The sequence below is a fragment of the Drosophila hydei genome, unplaced genomic scaffold, assembly GCF_003285905.1.
Source record: "Drosophila hydei strain 15085-1641.00,03,60 unplaced genomic scaffold, DhydRS2 tig00000001-arrow-pilon, whole genome shotgun sequence".
Classification (NCBI taxonomy): domain Eukaryota; kingdom Metazoa; phylum Arthropoda; class Insecta; order Diptera; family Drosophilidae; genus Drosophila; species Drosophila hydei.
The window spans coordinates 12422647-12438960 of NW_022045643.1; the positions used below are offsets into that span (position 1 = coordinate 12422647).

The 16314-nt window shown below is 41.4% G+C and overlaps 1 protein-coding gene across 1 annotated transcript in view; it reads right to left on the bottom strand.

Moving 5' to 3' along the window:
* The window catches only part of LOC111599827 (glypican-6), a 41877-nt gene that overhangs the window by 24338 nt on the left and 1225 nt on the right, over positions 1–16314 (bottom strand). The window lies entirely within an intron of this gene.

The window sequence follows — 16314 nt, forward strand, 5'->3', positions numbered from 1 at the left end:
TGATTTATCCCACACAATCTAATATACATTAATCAAACTCTCTGATATCGCACCCATTAACATTAAAAGCATTTTTGTACACTTATTCCAAATATTTCGTTTCCGCTGCGCCCTGAAAGTAAAAAACATACGCCTCCATTCGCACTGGGAAAAAATCCCGAACCATTAAGGGCGCACACACTCAATGGCAATGGTAATAGCAATGGCTGTAGGGATTATTAGTCCTAATCATGCAATATGCTGATGGAAAGGCAGCTGGGCAAAGGTGTGTGCTAATCAGAACTCAGCTCTCCAAAATCTGTAACACAAAAATAAATAATATAATGAACGAGTATATGGAAAAGGTAGTCGGGTTACCAGGAAGGGGCGTTACTAAAAACCATAACAAAGGCCAAAAAGGATAATGCGTAACGCATCATGAGAGTAGTTCAGAGCACAAAAAAAATGAGACCAGAACAATGAGGTGAAGCGTGTGGCTGCTGTCGGGGAAAATTTCAAACTTTTTCAATACAACGTAGTCAATGCCATAACTAATGTGCCCTGCAAATGCAGCGCAGCGAATCGACTCAAGAGCTGCGCCCCATTTGAGACATTTTCAGAGCTGATTGACAGGCGGCCGAAAGACTCAGAAAGACAACTGAAAATGTGTCAATTTGCAGTAATCTAATCTGTGTGCGGTCTGCTCGGTCATATAAATCTTGTATGGAATGAAAACTTTACATATATATTACTTAGCTCAGAAGAGTATTACATATTCCAAAATAATTACTCTTTAAAATCATTCTAATAGATACTTTTAATTCTGAATAAGATATTTTAAAATATATATACATATCCGTTAGACAGAGTCAAAAATTGCTACGAAGGCTATTAAAGTATATAAAATAATTGTGCCTGCTACCAGATAAGCCCGAAACAACCCTCTTTGTGGGGCATAGAATTCCAAACGTGAAATTCTTTTGATAATATGGTATATTTAATCAATTATTTATACTATATATAAATATACATATATATATTTATATATTCTTATCAGCTGGTTGTGACGTCTTGTTTGCACAAATCGATCACAAAGGTGTGTGGCCCCAAAAAAAGGGAAAGTGGCACAGTAGCTGAGGTGGGGGTCTGACTGGAAATATCCTCAGAAATAAATCATATGACATATATATGTGTATAAAGTTAACAATTCTACGGAAGTTTTAACAAGTTGATTTGATTTGGGTTAAAGATCAGTTGTCATTGATAGCTGAGTTTGTTTTCACTCTTTTTTATGAAAGGAAATTCGGGCCGATAAGCGCGTTGCCCATGGTTAGAGGAAATGATTAGAAAGCAAATTAAAGACATTTTAGATAAAGCTGGCTTAACAGGCGCCAATTGAAGTAAAAGATGCAAAGATAATAGATCTGAGGCGCTCTACCAAACACAACCGTTCTCCAAAGCTCTTCTAGATTATCTTGAAGACACATAGGTCAGCTTGAAGTTTAAAAAGTCGCATAACTAACTGAGAAAATTCGCTTGATGTGTGTTGTTCTTGAGATTCTCCTCTCTTTTTTGTTAACTATGTAGAGAAGGCAAGTGCTTAAAAAGACATAAATTAAACACTCGGCTACCTGTCATCATCATCACCAGCATCATTCGCAGCATCATCCTCTGCAACATAATCATAATCATCAACATCATCATCATCCTCGACGCTGTTTGTGTCGGCATCAAAGCTTTGATTTCAACAGGGCTCCTCTCTTGTTGTTCTTCTGTCGAGTGTGTTGTGGTTATTGTTGTTGTTGTTGTTGTTGTCAGGTATCCTACAGCTAACAATTAAGTCTAAAGTGTAGCTACACACACGTTGCAAGCAGACGACAAGAAAAGTTTGTAACAAATTTCACAATAATTACGCATAGAGAAACATGAATAATGCGCTCATGTACGTATGTTCCGTACTACACACACGATGCCCCTCAACTTTGCTGCGCAGTGTTTAGTGCCATTGTCAAAGCCATAGGCTGCTTCTTGCCTCTTGTGTTGTATAAAATAAAATGCGTTTTTAATTTGCAGATGCGCGTAAGGCAAAAAAATACGCGACATGTTCCTCGTTTTTATTGTCGCCGCGCTGCTATGGAAATTATTTGCGAGTGGCAAAAGGTTTCGCCCGATGGAGGTGGGGGTAGCGGGTTGGGACACCTCAACGCCACTGTGACCACCTGTCTCGTTGGCTACAACATACACATAGATAGTCAGCCGCAGATATGAGAAATAAAATGAGATTCAGCTAAGGTCGAATAACTGATGCGCTTTTTGAATGCAATTGAGTACTTAATGAGAAGCGCGTAGAAAGGCGGTTACATATATATTGTGTTTCTTATAGATGCACTCCATAAGAAGTAGCAAAGTAGATACACAATTGCAAGCTAGAGCAAATGTAGAAACACAAGTGAAATATCTAATGACATAATTATTTATATGATATATGATATACAATATTGATTCTCAACTATTTAAACTATTTGTTTTTAAAGCTACAAAATACAATTATCCATTTTTGATATAACGTCCTTCAGAAATACAAGAGTCAACTCTTCGTGGCAACTAAAACTCATAGAATATGTAAAATCTTATTACAAGAATCCAAGTTACTAAACATATATATTGCTACGCGCATGTGGGTATTTAAAAGACATGTAACTTGCTATCGCGTTATCCTACACAGTTGCTGCTGCCACTGCCCACCAAGTAGCGCATATGAAGAGTCGTGCAGAAAACTTTTGCTAGCTCTCTAGTCGAGGCGGCAGCAGTAGATAACGCAGCAGTCTGGCGGGCATGCCTCAAACGCTACAGCACAAATGCGAATAAAAATAAAAAGATGCCCAGCTGCATATAGGCAGCCTGACAACAACGGTGACAACAGAACAGTACCCCAGGTTCAGAGCCAGGTTCGGGTTCGGGCCACGTCTCAGTGTCAGTCGAGGAGTAGGCCGTGGGTAATGAAATATTGCCATGCGCCTGCGCTTGCGCCTGCTGGCGAGCTGGCTGACTGGCTGCAATGCCTGCAGCCTATTTCCTCCTACCTACTGTCTACTGCCTGCCCCCCTTTTGGGCAAATGTTTGCCGGCAACAGCTGCTGTCGCTGCTGCTTTAGCTGCTGTTGGTGTAGGTTGACAAACACACATGCCAGCGCATTAAACAAGAACAAGAACCAAGCGAGCACCAGGCGAAACACTTGAATGCCGCCTCCTTTGGGCTGCACTTGAGAGCCGCTCAGTTCCGCTGCTGGCTGGCTGGCTGGCTCACCTGCCACCTGAACCACGCAGCAGTAAGTAGAGGAGTAGAGGAGACCTCTTTCTGCCCCTTTGAGAATTGTATGTAGACATTGCTCAAGCCGAAACGAAATTCGCATTCACGTTTTGGCTTTTTACCTTTACGCCTATTTATCATCAAATGCAGGCAGCTTTGCAATGCCGAGGCAGCTGCTTGAAAAGGAAGCTAAAGGAATGCGAGCTAAGCAACTGCGAAATTCGACTACCCTGCAATGAACCTTCTATATATGTATATATAGAACACATTTAATTGAACTTAATTTTAGCTCGCATTTGAGAGCAATTTCTTGTTAACGTTTCTTTCCCAAAATTATGATACTTTTTGCGAAATTTTAAGGCTCTAATAAAAGGGTATTAAAAACTGCACTTACTATGCAAATGCACTCGAGTAAGAACAAACGACTCCAACGTCGACATGTGATACCATTTAGCCTGAATTGAGACTGGGACTTTGACTCTGACTCTGACTCTGACTCTGAAGCTGAAGCTGAATCTGACTGTGACTCTGACTACAACTGCGACTGCGACTGCGACTGCGAGTGCGAGTGCAATGTGGACTAGAACGAGGTCTGGATGGTGCAATCAGGCAAAATTGTTGCCAACTGAGGCACCGACTGTGCTCGATGCATTCCAAAGGAGCGACTCGACGACGACTCCTACCCCATAGCATAGCGTGAGAAAGCAAAATATTGATTCAGAGGCAGAAGGCAGAAGGCCGAGGCGATATGCAAAGCGCGATAACATTCCAGAGTACCACAAGTCCCGAAAAACCGGCTTCCGAACCAGCCAACCAACCGACTCGCAGAAGGTGCTAAATGAAGTTCTTAATTAAGTGCGAGTGGCAGTTGCTGGGGCAGAGGATCTTTGGAATTAAACTCCGATGGGATACCTTTTTGGATTGCCTGAGCCGCGGTAACGAGTTTTATTGGCACGTATCGTTGTTAGCCTGGGCTGCTGTTTGATTGCATTTATTGCATAATTTGTTAATGAATGGAATGTCATGCCACACGCTCCAGGCCAAAATGACAAATTAGCATCATAATTGCTCAGACTGCAAACTCATATATCTAAAAGGTTTTACTCTGTCTGCGCGAAATCCATTCAAACTTTAAATTGTTTAAGTCCATCTTCAACCAATAAATGGTAATAAGTGCCCTGCTTCTTCTCCTTGTGGTCTAACGACAGTTTTATCTGTATGTGAGTTCTAGTTCTATCAGATTCCACACACATAGTTACTCTCCATCTACAATTCTTGCTTTCTTATGTGCTTATCACAGTTGCCCTGACTCATTTACTGAACTAACTTATCTGCAGTCACATAAATTACAATTTAATTAACATTTTCCACATGCCACGCGAAAAACGACCCACAAAAGAAACTATCAAGCGTGCTATAAATAATATAAAAAACGCTGATTATGATTAGTACGCGCATACGACGAGGGAGAAGTGGCACAAGTGGCTCGATCCTCATAATTAAGCGACATTTGCGGCATGACATGCAACAAGCTGTAGATTAACATAAATTTAAGACATCATTAGAGGGCAGCTTGAATAGGTCGAAGCGAAGCGGAACTGAGGGGCAAGTTACCAAGTTTTATGGGCCAAGACCAAGCGGTACACCTGTCGAAAAAATCTAAAAATACAAACTATAATTATTGTGTACTTGACAAAAGAAAATAAATAAAAAAAACTACTCTTGTTGCCACTCGAAAATGTGTTAGGTGCGTTGGCGTACGATGTTAATAATTGAATGATGCCTATCTTATAGAAATACTTCTATATGACGAGCAGCGATGATCAGCGACCGAGTTTGTCGTTGTGACTCGTCTCGTCTCGTCTGGTCTGAACTGGTCTCTAATTATTAGCGCTAATTCTTTGTGAGAGGCATACAAATCTTTTTTGAGAGTCGTTGTTTCTTGATTGAAAGATGTGCCTAATTGATAGTCGAGCGCTCGCACGAGTCCAAGACCCCCGACAACAACAGACGAGCGACAAGGAAGAGAACGAGACGAGCTGCGCTGAGGCAAGGGCAGAGAGGGCAAGAAGACTTCAAGTGCGTGTCATTGTGTAATTTGGCTTGATTATTATTAATTTGCAGACGCCGCCACTGTCATGGCCCGGAGGAGGAGGCCGGCCAGCGAGTAATTGTTATGAGGAGTTCTCTGATGCCGCCAGCCCAAAATATTTATTTGATTTGTTAATGGATCGGGCGAGGCGGAGACCGCGAGGCACCGGCGCACAGGAAATGGGGTAAAAACATTTAAAAAACAAAAAAAGACTTACATTAATTTAGCGCAATCGGGTCTTCGACTTACCTGTAAAGAGAGCAAAAGAAAATTATTTTAAATTGAGTTTATTAAAGCTTCGCATAGAGATCATGTTCATAGATCTGAGTTGTTCATGTTTCTCTATTGTTCGCTATGTTTTGAGTGAACTTTAAGATCTGTAACCATCTACTGCGGCTTTTAGTAGAAATATTTGATTGCCTCATTTATTATTTGAAAGGTTTTTGTTACTAATAACTCCACAGATCTCAAATGACATTTATGTAGCTCACGTGTGTATTTTGGAAACACTTTATACACTTCCGCTATTTGCAGCTGAGCCTAACTCTGTGTCCACCTTCATTCATCTAGCGGCTTCTGTGTGTTGTGCGCGTGTGTGTGTGTTATGTAAATTTCACTGAGCTCAGACCACAGCAACATGATTGCATCAGGGCACAGGGAATACTTAGTCAATTGACGCTTTGTTTTATAACTTGCAAGCCATAAGATAATAAACAACTTGTCCCTCTCACTCTCACACTCTCTCTCTGCTTTGCCTAGAAGACTTCTGCAGTTTTGGCTGTTTAGGTAGTCTGTAGACCTTTAGACGACCACGACGATGAGCTCTGCAGGTTCACAAGGCGCCGACAACAACAACAACAACAACTGAAACCACCAAAGGTGATGACTGCTGTAATTGTTGTTGTTTCTTAGTAAAAGGTGTTGTAGACACATACGAACACACTCACAAGCAACACACGCACACTCACACACACAGCTTTACATTTTCTTACCACATGGCAAAGAGTAAAGTGCTGCCACCGACTCTCAATGTTGTCTGTGAATTTCGTTTAAGTTGGGTTTTAGACTCTTGACGTGCCAGGCAGGCTCAGCAACAGGGCCAACTTAGCCAAAGGGGTCAGAGGGGCCAGAGCTACATAGACGATTACCGGTCTCGGCTATGCACTTTGAAGTTTGTTTAGGCTTAAGCTGGGTAGCACATGGCTAACACTACAATAAATTATGTTCGCCTGGGAAATTCTCTTTAAAGGTCTTCGTAGTAGCAAAATGGCAAAATTGTAAACTAAATACTTTATGTTACACAAATGCATAACATAATTGCTGCTTTCATTTCTTGGGATAAACGCGAAAATTGTGCAAGGATTATAAAAAATATCATGCATGCAGTTTGAAATCTTCGTATATGGATATGTTTTTATAATGAGCAGAGTCGAGTAGAAATGGAGATCTATGTATCTTATGTGTTTCTGTCCTATGCACAATATAATAGTGTGTTTAGTATTTTATAATTAAAAGATATAGATATTGTATGTCGAGCAATGTTAATTAATAAATTATAAATTAAAGTTATGAATTCTATATATATCTATCTATTTACATAAATTCTGTAAACATTTTATGAGATACACTTTATCAGATTTCTCTATATAATCTTCACTGTTATATAACTGTTTCTGCAGTTGCTCCCTTTTAAGTGACATTCTAAAATATCTTTCCCTGATTTCTCTCTGCGGCATCATTGAATTAAAACAACGTTGAAATCTTTGGCAATTTACTGTAAAAAGTGGAGCATCAGAAATCGTAAGCATTTAGCATTGTCCGAGACGCATCGCCTTGCACTCGCCTTGAAGACATGCCATTCTTTTTTGAGGCCCGAGCGGTACTTATTATTACATTTTTCTCTCCATGCCCGATTCTTTTATAGCTGCGAGACACGCGTCTCGTAACGGTTTTAATGAAACGCATAAATTCGCCTCGATTTCCACTTGGGTGAGCCTCATCAGCCTCAAGTGCGGTTAAATTGCGATCCAATGATCCTCGACGATCGATCGTGAGCGTCAGCAGTTTACTTAAGTATTTTTCTTTCCTTTTTTAGAGAAATTTCGGATCTCTCTTGGTATTATTTGCAATGATTTGAGGCATAGTATGCTTTACTCGTTCTTTAAAGCCTAGCATAGAAACATGTTGAGGTGAACATATCCTTGCATAATTTACGGCCATGAATGAAATGAGTTACTACGCGGAGGCCGACAAAAGATATATAGATATGTTTATATATATCTGTATAGGTATGTGCATGCCATAAAGAATGCCAGAACTGCTGTCTCGAAGCGGAGTCCACTCAACTGTGAAACAGGTACGGCAGGAACAGAGAAAGAGACAGAGACAGAAACCGAGAGAGAGAGGGGAAGACAGACAGGCAGAGACAGGCAAACAGTCGGCAAAAGTACAAAGCGTGTCGGGGTGAAAGAGATTTCTCCTGGTGGTTCCTTTCATTCGATTTCAATGAACTCGGCAAATGTTGCAAGTGCAAAGACAAACCAAATACAAACAGCTGATAAAAGTGCGATAGACGTCGACGATGATGCGCAATCCATGAGATACACAACGTCAAACTGAAACTGTTACTCAGATGAGACACACACACACAAGGACACACACACTCACACAATTACATGCTAAAGCAAACTATCATTACATTTACTTTTCGGTTTCATATGTCGTCTAGGAGTTGCTAAGGACATTCTGTCTGAGTCTGATTTCAATTTTTATTTTCAGTTTCATTTTCCGCATATCCCTTTGCGCTGTAATTGTAAACCGTTTGTCAGCAACTTTTTGTTTGCAAGGCTAATTTCCCGACGCAGGAGGAGGAACTGAACGCGGGGGCAGCTAACAAATATGCCGGAAATGTCTTTATTTGTCGACCCAAACGGAATTTATGTGTGCGATTGGCAGCGACTCGATTGGAAGTTTATTAAAAAGAAACGCAGACAGAGACACACAGGATACCCTGTAACGCTGTAAGCGTAAGGCATATTCAAGCTCTTTCGCTTAGGATTCTTTAGGCAACGAGCTCATTAAAATATATGAGGAAGCCTTGTTATTTGTCATCTCTCATCATAAGATTAAGTTTTATGGCTTGATTATGATTGGCGCTTCCCTGATGCCATTATAAAACCTGAACAGAGATTTTTTTGGTTGCCGATTTCCAGTTTTTAGCTGCGTGGGCAGCAGGTCCACAAAAACTTGTTGTGGCATCGTTTTAACCTACCGACAACAAACGACGACACATCCAAATCATCATACATATTATCTGGCTATGACCAAAGAGCCAGCCAGCCAGGCAGTCAGCCGGCATCGTGTGGGTTGTTGTCTATTCAATTTATCGCTCTTGACTTCTACGCTTATGATTTCATTATAATACTCTACCTCAGGATATGTACCTTTTATTTATTTTTATTATTTTTATTTGACTTTTGTTAACTATTTAAACTCTGGCTGAAATACATTGAAGATTATTGAATATATATATTTATATTTTGTTTCTTTTCCTATTTTATTATTATCGGGCATTTTTTACAGATAGACTTAGAGATGATTTGATACTGAGCAAGAATACTTCAACAATAAATTCGCGCAAATTTAATTAAATTTTTCATAGAGTATTTTAATCTTCGGCCTGATGCAGACATTTGTAATTTATATCAAATTTACCTTGGCAGTCGCTTGTCTAAATTCTTTTTCATTTGTTATCCGAACTGTATCTCAGTACGGCGGTTAGGTCTTTGGGTCGTGAGTCTTGAGTGTTCGGTTTTGGGTCTTGCGTCTGGGCTTTCCGGTAGCTTCAGTCATAAAACTTACGAATTTATGACCGCTGACACTTTGGCACTTTTGTTATATTTTTTTTTACATTTTTTTATTCGTGTGGGCTTTTTGAATATTTCATAACAAGCATTGTACATATTTAATAAATATTAATTTTCATGTTGCACGATTTTATGTGTATTTAATGTGCTGTCCAAGCTTAGCGATAACGAATTTGTCCACAAATTCAATCAGCTGCATGGAATTAAATTTTAGGGAGTGTATGCCATTAGGAAATATATATTTCCTTTACATGTATCAGATATATCTTTTATTTGTCTTATATCTAAGGAATGCATCTTTAGTTTGCAAAACGTTTGTTTGGAATGCATAGCAGAGAGCTCAGTCTCTAGCCATTGTCCAGCATGGATTTTTCACTTGAGCTGATGCGAATGTAAACACAGCTGGAACGGTAACTGGACCGTGGCAAACTAATTGAAACCCATTATTTGCAAGATTAGGCGAAAACAAATGGGCAAGGTTAAGCATGAGATTTGCATGATGCCCAAGGCCTGTTTGGGATGCCTCTTAACGAACTGTAGAAAATTGAAACCCGAGCAGGCAATTGCATTTTATTTGAGCAGACGCCTGAGCGGCTTAGAGCCTAAGGCTCAACTCAACAGCTTAAGGCACGCAAGCGAATCTATTACATTCCCATTCTCAGACCCAGTTCCGTATTCAGTTCGACTCTACTCAGTTTCACAGCACCACTTGACTGTGTCAAACGACCTTTGATGGGTAAGTTGGGATAAGACTTTTGCGCGGCCTTTAATGAACTTTTAGATACGCACGTAGGCTCGAGATATGCTGTACTTTAATTACACTTTGCGCAAGAGGCGGAGGGACTGGAAAAGCAGAAGTCCCGGGAATATAGCCGAGCTTCAGCTAATTCCCTGGCATGGCCAACACAGCGTCGGCGAGTTTATCAACAAACACGCCATCAAAGTAGGTGGCGCAAATTAACAAATCTTTCCATGTGACCTAATTAAATCAACGCGAGGTCGTTTCAATGTTCCGCCAGCTTACAGAACGCAGGGGGAGCGGTCACTGATTCGTGCCCCATCACTCCAACAATTTAACATTCGTCATACTCAAATGGGCCAGGCAGACGCAAACTCAGACTCAGACTCCGACTCCGCGTCAGTTCAGCTCAGCTTGGGCTCACTTAAGTGTTCGATTGGTCAGAGGCATATTTGAAATTCGCTGGGCAGCAAATGTGTTTGCTCTGGGGCAGCTGCAGACACGGATGACTGTGTCTAAAGAATGCAGTTGCTGTAACCAAGTAGAAGTCTGCAAACAGAACGAATTCGAGTGGACCCAAGCATGGCGTTTCTCTAAACTAAGTAGAGCCAACCGCTTCTTCACAAAGCTTCAAAGTGATTCTTTGTAAGTTTTCACTTAACAGAAACTCTTCAATTCAGCTGCTCATCAATAAATAAAGTGCCTTAAAAATTGATATTCCAATATCATTGTTTTTATACAATCTTCAGATTGACTGGATCACTGAGGATATTCTATCAGAGTAGAATTGTCAACAGAAACAAAGATAAGCTATTTATTGTTTCACCCTCTTCCGATGGCATTGGTCCCACTTCCTCTCGCGCCGCAGCTAATCATGGATCATCATGTCGTTCAGTTTTCAATTTCTCATAAATTGCCCAATATCATGGATGCAAAATGAACTTATCTCGCTGGCTTTGTTGAATTTCGCAATATTGCAATTAGTTGATGACGCTGACGGAACTGACAAAGTGTTCTGGACAAAGTATTTCGCAACCTTAATAAGAGTGTGAGAGAGTGAATGAGCGAGGGCGAAAGACAGACATAAGACAAGAAAACCGCGCGCGCTATCAAAACAAAAGATGACAACAAAAGCAGCTTCGTCAGCCAAGTTCTTAGAATGAATCATGCTGAGTAGACGCCATGCGCAAAATGAAAACGAGCCCAGGGAATTGCTGAGAAGACGTCGACCAACGACTTAATTGTCGGAGAGCCCTGTGGCACAAGTGTCGGGGCCCAAAAATAGTTACGAACCAAAACGGATCAAGCCCAAGCCAGACTGACTGTAGCTCAGAATATTTCCACACACAGAGAGAGAGCGGAAGAGAGAGAGAGAGTGAGCAACAGAGAGACATAGAGGACGAGCAGCAGACGAGACAAGACCATAAAGAACCTACACGGTCGGCATATTTTTCAAGGGCCTGTCCGCGCTGATGTGCTCAGTGGTTCCCAGTGTGAGAGCACGGCAACAACAACAAAAAGGTCAAACGTGGCCACTTTCAAGATGCCCAAAGATATGAGCAGTTGCCCATTGTCCAATGTCCATTCCATTCCCTGTGTGGTCTGGTCGCTCTGATCGTAGCATGAAATGTAAAAATTTCTGTAGCGTCAGCAAAAGCAGCAGCAGCAGCAGCAGCTCCTTAAACAAGTTCTCTTCTTCTACTCTGGAGCTGCAGCCAAAGTTAAAGCTGGCTGGCGCATTCCTTCATACCGAACCGGGCACCGGGCACCGGTGACTCTCATATATGGAGTGCTTCGGGATGCCGCCAGCTTTGCCGATTTGGTGGTAGCTACCCTCGCTACCCCCGCTGCCTGCCCCACGTCACTTGGCTTCATGAGTTTTGCGGTGGTTTCGTTTACCAGCATACCAATTTGGTCGCTGCCTTAACACCTCCGAAACATGCAAGGATCGGAGACAGCTCGAGGAGCAGGAGCTGCAGAGAAGGGGAGCTGGCAATGCTCTACCATGGATTCCATGTCCATGTTTCATGTTTTATGCGCATAAAATGCATTTTAATTGTTGCATTTGAAGAAGTTAATGCCACGAACAGAGAGAGAGAGAGTGAAAGAGAGTGAGAGAGACAGAGAGAGAACTATAACATTTTCTCACGGTCAGTTACTTTGGGCGATTATGTAGTCGCCTTCATCGATTTTGGGCAATTTCATAATGTGGTCCAGCATCCACAACATGGCAATTAGCCACGCCCCAAAACGGCAGCTCCAAATAACAATTACATTTTACATGTTTATTAATAATCAGTAAATGGGAAGGGGCGCCCCATAGGCAAAGGCGAGTCGGTCCATTTGAGCAGCGACTGGAAGCTCACAGATAATTAAGTAGTTAAGTTAACTAAGACTAGACTCCATAGACCTTCCTACATACGCTCCCCATTCCCATCATTATCGACTCCATGTGGCCCTTGTTAGCTGTACTCGAAAGCAGTTAAGCCACTCAGTACTCAGTACCTTAACTCTTTAGCTTCGTCTTTGCACCTTTGCTGCTCCATGGCCCAGCCAAATGAAGCATTAAGTCGTGCAAACAAACCAGCGACAACAGCAACAACAAAACACTAACTAACTACAAACAGCAACAATGTTATATGCCGACTAAAGATAATAATGTAGAGGAACTACTAAATATGGGGTTTGCATCATTTACATAATAGCCAGGTCGAGCAATAGCTCTGCACGCTTGGCAGATGCGACATTTTGAACCTTTCAGATCTGTGGATAGGACATTTTAGGGTTAAATTATATTTGGCAGGGAGAACGTTAACAACCTGAAACTGCAAAGCGCTAAATAATATACTTATATAAGAGTTTACTCTATAGCTTACAAATATGTAAATATATGTAACTAAATAACTAAATATTACTTATATGTATGTGAAATAAATAAATATATGTAGCTGAAAATACTTCTAGTACTTTGCAATTGAAACTATAAAAATTATTTTATTTACAAACATAACGTAAATAAAACAAGTTGCACCAACCTTTCTATACAACTATTGCTGTCTGCATTTTAAAAGAAATTCAATTAAAATAATCTATATGACAGCTATCTATGAACCTAAAGCATTTCCATAGAACTCATTTTATAGCATTTCCTCAGCAGACACTATCTCAATATAAACACTCTCAAAACCTATAATTAATATACCTATACTGCATACCTATGCTATATTTAAAAATCTACTTATAAGAGTAATATATAAGAATTAAAATACTTTGGCTAGGAGGTACTCGAGAACTCAACTTAATAATCTCTCTAAAAAATTGTACTTTAGTGTACTTAAATAGATGAATATTGTAGAGCTTATAAATCTTTGATAAAATGCAAACTAAATTATTTTTATAAGTTCTTTTCAGTGTGTAATCTAACAGAATTAGAATTGTCAAATCTATTGCCAGTTGCAAGTGCAATCAAATTCTTCTGAAATGCTTGCCCACAACTTGCCATAATATTATATTAAAGAATCCACACATCGCATTGCTCTTATTCAAAATCTTTGCTGAAATATAACACCGAATCTTACAATGGTCAACAATGCAACATCTTTAGGAATTATTTCGCATAATGATGATATAGTGCCACATAGGCTGGCTGGCTGGCTGGATGGCCAGTTCGCTGTGGTACACAACTGTGGAATGCGGTTAGCAGCCGCAGCAATACAATGCAAAAAGGGCCCCAAAAGAGCAAGTGAGGCGGAGATACAGAAGGTGAGGAAGAGACAGGGGCCTGTGGCAGTGAATGAGAGGGCCATTTAGTTTTGGTCGCTGAAAAATGATTAATAGTCGTGTGCTTGGCCCTGGCAACCACGACGACGGCGCGACGTCGATGACGCGGAGAGGGACGGATGCAGTGCCGCAGTTGCAGCCTAAGTGGAGCAGCGGCGCTGTAAATTTCCTTTTGCCAAAGGTAGTTGCAGCGGCGAAGACAGAGGAGCAATGTCCAGAGGCAGTGGCAAGACCAACTGCAACAGCAAGGGAAGATGTTGCACTCAGCCCATGTTTGATTTTGTATCTCCGACTGTGAGAATGTTGAACGTATGTGAGTAAAGATATTTAGTTGGCTGCCGTTGTCTACTACGCTTTACCTCTCTCTCTCTCCCTCTATCTCTCTCTCTCTCTCTCTCTCTCTCTCTCTCTCTCTCTGCCTTTGGAATTACTTTTAACGATTTAATGTTTTGTGAACTGCTTAAATTGTGCAAACAATTTGAACTAAGTGCCACGAAGCGCTGCGGCAGGTGAGAAGGCAGCAGCAGCCAGATTGCAGGCGGTTGAACAAAAGCTTTTTTGTTGTTGTTGTTGTTTTTTGATGTTGTCTTTTGGGGCAACGTTCCAATGGCCACAGGAAGTGCAACTTTAATGAAGCGTTTAAGTGGCAGTTGTTGTACTTTCGGCTGTTGCTGTTGCTGTCGTCGGTGTTGTTGGTGTTGTTGTTGTTGGCATAAGAAAGGTGTTGTGCAGCTGTTGAATGTTCAATGTTCAATGATGCTGGCAGACTAAAGGGAATGTGCGACATGTGACCCGGGAATGGGAATGGAATTGTGAAGTGTTGCCTTAAATTAGGCAGAGACTCCACAAAGTTGCAGCTTATAGCTTCCCTCTCGATTGCTGCTTCTTCAGTTATTCGAGCTATGCTTCTATATGCGCTCTATTGCCAAAGGTGTAATTTAATAACTTGGCAACAATCTCAATAGCAGACACCTTCCCGTCTGCCCTTTGTCTTGGGCTTCTTTCCAATGGCCGCATGATTCATGCCTGCAATGCCTGGCCTCCTCCAACGCAACGCACACAAAGAAGGAAATAAAATTCCACGCAAATTAACTTGAAAACGAACAGAGCGATAAAAAATCCAAACTCTAAATAAGTCTACAAACAGTCGATGGGAAAAGGAATGGAAGGGACGGAAGGAACGGACAGAGCGAGACCGTCGTCGCTTGGATGCCTCCACTGTCCAGTCAGCAGCGAGTTTGGCGCATGCGTCGACTGCTCGGTGCTCAGTCGCCTGCCCCCTCCCTTCCCTGTGTGTGCACAGCAAAGAAAAAGGGTACCAGTTTCAAGACCAGTCCGCACCAGCGGCAGCCGCTACGAAAAGTCTCCCAAGAAATTCCTTTGGCGCAACAACAAAAAGAAGAAAAGAAAAAACAACAAAAATCAAAGAAATCTGTTTCGGAGGGGAGCGGAGCGGAGCAGAGCGACTGAAAAATGTTGTCACGCCGCTTTTACATACTGACCAACAACAGTTGTTCTCGTTCTGTTTGTTGTTGTTGCTTGGGCCTAGGCCAAGCTATGGATGGACGCGAGCTTCTTTTGTAGATTTTAGTTAATTTGTATAAAGCCTGAATTAATCACGCTTAATTGCAATAACTTGACCAGCCCAACGAGCGCGCTCTCTCTCTTTCTTTCTTTCTCTCTCTTTCTGCCTCTCCCTCTCGTTTGGTTGCTCTCTTCATTCTCACTGTTTCGTTTTGGTTTTTACGTTTATTTGATTTGTTTTCAGGTAAACTGTTGCAGCCTCTGCCTTTTGCTTGCCCACCCTTTTGCCCGTTCCACGCTGCTCTTTACCTGTCGCCGTGTTGCGTTGTTTATTTTTGGTTTTCAACGTTGCTTGATTGGTTTTTTTTTTTACTTTTGTTTGTGTGTTTTGTTTCTTTCCTCATCGCCGTTCTCAATGTTTCGTTATCTTTTGGTCAAATGCAACACGTTGCGTTGCGTTGCGTTTCGTTTCGTTCATAATTTCAAGGAATTGGACAAAGATAGGGAGAGAGAGAGAGGGAGAGCAAAGGAGAGACAGAGACGGAGAGTGAGCGAACAGGTAAGGACAAGCCCTACGATTGTAGTTGTTGTTGTTGCATTGATATTAATCAAGGTGTCATTGAAATCGTTTAAATTATGCACTCCAATCCAGTTCAGTCCACTCCAGGATTTTTTTCAATCTGTCGGCATTTGTGAACCTTTCTTTGTTTGCCTTCTCTCTTTCTCTCTCTATCTCTTGCTCTGTTCTTGGTTAGATAAGTTAGCCAGATACTGTGTTGCAGCCTCTTTTGTTGCGTGAGTCATAAATTTTATTGATTCTCTTCTTCTGCATTCTGCTGATAAGCGCCAGCGTTTAGATAAAGCTAAGGCCTTGCCTCAACCTGACTCGATTCGACTCGACTCGATTCTCTAACGTCGACAACAACAACAGCTTTTACAGCTTGTCTTCCCAGGTAGTCTGTAAGTAGGTTACTTAAGAGGCTGTGGGCACGGCCATGATAAGGGAATTGATAAGCAAATTGATG